This window comes from Gavialis gangeticus, unplaced genomic scaffold (genome assembly GCF_001723915.1).
Source record: "Gavialis gangeticus isolate Ggan-Ray unplaced genomic scaffold, GavGan_comp1, whole genome shotgun sequence".
Taxonomy (NCBI): domain Eukaryota; kingdom Metazoa; phylum Chordata; order Crocodylia; family Gavialidae; genus Gavialis; species Gavialis gangeticus.
Genome location: NW_017729027.1, coordinates 37,109,519 through 37,115,313, shown reverse-complemented (window position 1 = coordinate 37,115,313; position 5,795 = coordinate 37,109,519). Strand labels below are relative to the sequence as shown.

The 5,795-nt window shown below is 40.1% G+C and overlaps 1 protein-coding gene across 4 annotated transcripts in view; it reads right to left on the bottom strand.

Moving 5' to 3' along the window:
• Positions 1–5,795, bottom strand: part of GCLC (glutamate-cysteine ligase catalytic subunit) — a 64,308-nt gene that overhangs the window by 46,946 nt on the left and 11,567 nt on the right. The window contains exon 1 of one of the 4 annotated variants that reach the window (XM_019520570.1): positions 2,063–2,156. The exons of the other annotated variants lie outside the window; for them this stretch is intronic. The gene's annotated coding sequence lies outside the window, so the exon portion shown is untranslated. Of the gene's footprint in view, positions 1–2,062; positions 2,157–5,795 lie in introns of those variants that run through there. 4 annotated transcript variants of the gene reach the window in all.

Here is a 5,795-nt window from a genome sequence, read left to right as displayed (position 1 = left end):
CTGTGTAGGTGTCGACACCACAGTCCCCTGTTTTTTAATGAGAACGGGGGGAGAGACAGTGCCAAAGGTCTTCTGGAAGTCCAGAAAGACTATATCCACTGCCACCCCTGCATCTAAGGATTTAGTGATCTGATCATAGAAGGCCACCAGGTTGGTCTGACAGGACCTGCCACTGATGAACCCGTGTTGGTTGCCCCTAAGCTATTCTGGTTGGTTGGTTGCCACATTTAGCTATTCTGCTTCCTCCAGTCCATTCATAGTATCTGATGAAGAAAACTTTCATAAACAGAGGGCTTATGCTGTACATCTCTAATTGAATTAGTCTAGGAAGATGCAACTCTACCTCGCCCTCCATCTGATCATATGTGGGATATTTAGTACGTTTAGTAATTTGACAGCTTACTGAGGAACCTCAAGGTTTGGGGGTTTTGTTTTGTTTTAAGGAAAATGGAGGGAAGCCACTTTTTTGTTCATTTAGAAAAACTGTGCCAACCAGCAAGTTTTTAAGTAAATTGTTTAATCTCCACTGCTATGCTGAATATAAACAAGCCAGTTAAATGTGGTCATGGTAACACCCAATTTGCAATATGCCTCTAAAGGTAGATTTATCAGCAGCCTCCACTGATAGTGTCGGAGATCTAGCCTCTGGGAATTGAGGAAGAAGCAAAATGCCTTTGGAGGTGGAACATGAGAGGCTTTTCCATCCTTTGTTGTGTCATGAACAAAGATCAAAAGATCTTACTAGCAGACAGTCTTCAGGCCAAGCCCAGAAAGACATTTTTATTTGTAGAGCAGTCAAGATGAAGACTGACTCAGAATAATATTGAGACTCAGGTTTAAGTTGATATCCAAACATGCATAATTTTGTTCTAGCAGCTGAATCAAAATTTGCCATTCTAATATAACAAATATCTTATGTTCTCCAATGTATGTGAATATAACTAAGCAAAACTTCTACAAGCCAAACATTAAACTCAAAGAGGGGAAAAAGAGCGTGACAAAGCACGATGCCACTCTACCACTGCAAAAATAGAAAACGATTCTGCTACTTTTGTTCCTACAGTTTATGCCATGTTAGAGCTGATTGTAGATAAACATGAAGAGAATGCAGCAGCTTGCACTAGCTAGTAAAAACAAAATTACTGGCAAGTGTTTCTAAATGTCCCCCCTCCGACTCACACCAGGACTGGGTATTTTTGTTCTTTTTGCATGTGGTACTACATGATGAGAGGATGTCCTGTGCAGTTAATACCACGAACCAGGAAGCAGGTTACTGAAACGTAAACCTAGAGATTAAAGTCATTTGTATGCAGCTAAAGAAAAAATGGGCCACAATATAAAACAAAGAACTCCTTTCTCTGACCATTGTACCACAAACACAGAAAGGCAAGACTACAGAACATGAGTCATGTTTACTACATAAAACAAACATTGGACAGAGGCTTTTAGTTATGAATGGTCAAATTTAAGAAAGAAAAGCTGTGTCATTCATTGTGTGCAGGTATTACTTTGTACGTTTATATTTTTTTATTCCACACCTGTTTGTGGACCAATGGAGGACTAGATCCTGGCATGTAAATATAAACATTTCCAGGCCAGGTGGCTGGCCTGGAAGTAGCGCCTCAGCTCAGAGTGGAGAGAAGGCTTGCCCACATTTATTTTCACCACCCAGCTTTTTCACCAAATATGGTCATTTAACAGTGACAAGCAAAGGAAATAAAAGTCCTTGTGACAAATGACCATGAGAACTGTGCCCAGATATAAAGAATCCTTGAGACACAAGAGAAAAAGTCAGCTGTAAAGCCGGTCAAAACCAGAATCATAACTTTGCTTCCCTTTTCTAAATAAAGGCTTGTTCTTGCTTCAATACTGAATTCAACTTTCACAGTCATAACAAAGTGCATGGTGGTGAACAAGATATTTTCCTACCAGTGGAAACCCAATATTGGATGATCACAGCACCTTTTACTGAAATTTGTGTATTTGAAAAATTAATGCATCTGGTACAAGGACCCATGTCTACTTCTGCTAAAAAAAATCTCTTAAAAAGGAAGTGCCTAACCTTGAAGGATTGAAGAAATAACTTGTCCAAAAGTGAATCATTCCAAAGGAACTTCCTCTAGTCTCGCATCATCCTTTTCCTCCTCTTATCCTCTTTCCTTTCCACTGCTGCATCTTCTGCTATAACCTCTGCCAGCTAGGGTAGGATGAAATTAATAAGATCCTAGTCAATTTCAGTGAAGACTTAGCTTAACCTGGAAGCTGCAATGTAAATAGTTTTCCAAAACAGCAACAGGCACAGAGGAAGAGAACCCAAAGTATAAAAGGCAATGGAAGGGGCAGAATAGTAGAATCCTTCCATTCTCTAAGCTGAGCAGCTCCAAATGGGAGAAGGAGAAGAAATGGGAAGTTACTTCTGTCTTCCTTTAGCTTGATGAGGTTGATATGAAACACTGGACTCCTTTCTGTTCCCCAAGAAAGATTTGAGAACCATCTGCAGCAAAGACAAGCTCTAAGGCCAGATCTGGAACTGATGGCAAAGACAAAGGTTAAGTACAGACAGTCAAAAAGCCTGAGGCTGAACTGGTTCAATATTTGCAGATTAGCTTAAACTGCATAGATTTAACCAATAAGCACGTGAACAGACATTCACTTTTGATTCTGGAAATGTGACCATGTGCCTGCAGTGACTCAGGCCAGAAGCTGGGGGGTGCTAGAACATACCTCTCTGCTCAGCTAGAGCAGACAGCTTGGGCCAAGGCTAGCCTGCCCACCCTGCAAAGTATTCTGGGATGCTGGGGACTGCGAGTTAAATTGAATCTGGAGGGGATCTGGGACAGAAGTTCAATAAACCAATTTAACCTAAATCAATTAAGTCTGATACTACCATCCATCCAGGTTTTGGCCATTCATCTCATCTTAAACCAGTTTATCTTAAACTGATTTCAGTCATTTTGAAAGCAGTTTATGTGCACTGAACTTCTGTTGTGTTACAGATTTGAACCAGTTTCTGATCACTTACACCAATGTATGTGTAATTTCTGTCCCTAGTGAAGGAGACTGTGTGGTCCATCTGAAGGATGAATATGTATGGATTCTGCAGCTTAGTGGTTTTAAGTGCACATTTCACTCTTACTTATTTTTTATGAGAAAAATAAGAGAGAAATCAGGGGTTCCAGGCTTGGACATGTCATGAAGAAGAAATATCAAAAGAGAGTTGCATACGGATGTGCATCTTGTCCAGATAATAAAGAATTAAGGTATAATGTTAACCAATTCATTTTAGGTGTTTTGTACAGACCCTGGAGTTTACAGGGGTCAACTAACACGTTAACACCACACCTTCGAAAATTTCTCCTATGAAAGGCAGCCAAATCATTTATTTGTGTATGAATAATCTACTGTCCAACTTTTTGTGTTCAGCCAAAATAGCTCAGAGATGAAGCATGAGCAAGCAGTCATGCAACAATAAATCTAAATCACTCACAAGTACTACTTTTCTCACAGGGTATCAGGCAAGTATAGTGATTACAACAACCACCATTCAAATGCAGCCAGTCATGTTGTATTTGGCAGGGGGCCACTACTATGAATTTTTGCATCGAAGCATTTTTAAAATGCATCTTGCTTTGTAGAAGGATAATTTGCAGAGTCTTTAAAAGGGACAGACAACTTTCATATGAAACAACATTTAGAATTTGTAAATACAAATTTTATAAGGGTTGGTCCAAGATAAACGTTTCTACAAAATAAGATAACATGAAAAACTTTAAAACAAAGCATTCCTCTGCAGTGTATGTAACCAAAGCAGTGCTGTGTATGTAACCAAAGCAGTGCTGTGCCTAGTAGAAATCAATAATGAGAGTTCATTCACTTTCATTACCCACATTGCAGAAGATGCAAAAAAGTGGGAGAGCGTGTGTATGGATGGGGAGGAGAGGGTGTGGACTTAATATATATATTGGATTAAGATGTTTTAACATCTCATTTTATTAGTATCAGTAAAGCAACTATGACACAATTCTATTTTAAGTTAGCTAAAGTTTTAAAGATTTTTATGCAATACTAAACTACCAAAGCAGTGGATGCTTCAAAATTCACAAAAACTCAAAATAGGCCATTACAAATGTACCTATATAATGGATTTTTCCCCCCCAAACCTCTGCAGAGGCTCGTTCATGCCCTGATGCATGACAGTTTATATATGTAAAAAAAAATCCCTGTTGTTATTATGCAAGAAAAATGAGTAGGAGGTAGCCATGGAAAGGGAACTAAACTGCAACAATGGAGCAAGAAGATAGTGCTCCTGCCCATGTAAATGATGGGGAAATGCAACTAGCTGCTTATTTTTTAGGCAGCAAACACTCTTTGAATCCTGTTAAGTTTTTGGCCACAGTATAATTGTGCTGTTAAAAACAATTAAGTTTGCTGACTTCCAGTTTCACTGACCAACCCTTTACCTGTTGTAAGGTAAAAAAAAAAGTGAATTGAAGTATTTAATTTGTCCTTTATGTTTACATCATCATATCCACCAATTTTAACTCCTCTTTAAATATTCACAACTTAACTTTTCCTCATACGTTAACATCTCCTTTTATTTTACTTTAAGTGTATCCTGGCAGTTAATTTCCATTTTCTGGGGGGACCAAAATGGATGTCAGTTTTCAGGATGGCAAATAGCATTCATCTGTATTATAGCATAGTATCTGTCATGCTTATGAAATCTAACATTGTTTCTGGTTCAAGACCACTACTACACATCCAACAAAAGTCTTAATTGAGCAATGTGCAAGAAAACTGTAGATCTACACACCCAAGTTAATTTACTAGTTGAGCATCCTGTAGGCACTAATGCATCCGTAAAGGACCACATTGCTTTTGCCCTGCTTCCGCTGGGAAGAGCTGGAAACAGCAGCAGACTCAATTTCTGAGGACCATTCATGATACAAAGGGTGACAGAAGGTTAATAAGTTTCACCACCATCCAAACCATAATCATGCTTCTCTTCCACCAGGAAAAAGGTGATTAGGAAAGTCTGATAAATATGAAGCCAACTACTAACCAGGGACCACACCTCTAAAGAGATTCCAGGGACTACATTTAAAAGACCTACACATTGTTTTTTTTCACTGAACCTGAGAAGAAATGCTTCATTTCTTGCCCTGATAGCTACTGCTGAACAGGCACCTCATTTTTGTTCTCCATTTTAGTTATTAATTAGGTGGCTGATCATTCTTTCAAGTCATTTATACAACATTAGTGGCAGATCCTGTCAGACCAACCTGGTGGCCTTCTATGATGAGATCACCAAATCCTTAGTTGCAGGGGTAGCAATGGACATAGTCTTCCTGGAATTTTGGAAGGCCTTTGACACCATCTCTCACCCCGTACTCATTAAGAAACTGGGGGACTGTGGTGTGTTAACACCCACACAGTCAACTGGGTTGCCAACTGGCTGGAGGGCCGCACCCAGAGAGTGGTGGTGGACAGGTCATTTTCGACCTGGAGGGATGTGGGCAGTGGGGATCCGCAGGGCTCAGTCCTCAGGCCCGCACTGTTCAACGTCTTCATCAGTGACTTGGATGAGGGGGTAAAAAGCACCCTGTTCAAATCTGCTGACGACACTAAGATGTGGGGGGAATGTGGGCATGCTAGAAGGTAGGAATAGGCTGCAATCGGACCTAGACAGGTTTCAAGGGTGGGCGGATGAGAATAGGATGGGATTCAACACAGACAAGTGCAAAGTGATGCACCTGGGGAAGAACATCCAGCACCATACCGACAGGTTGGGGAGC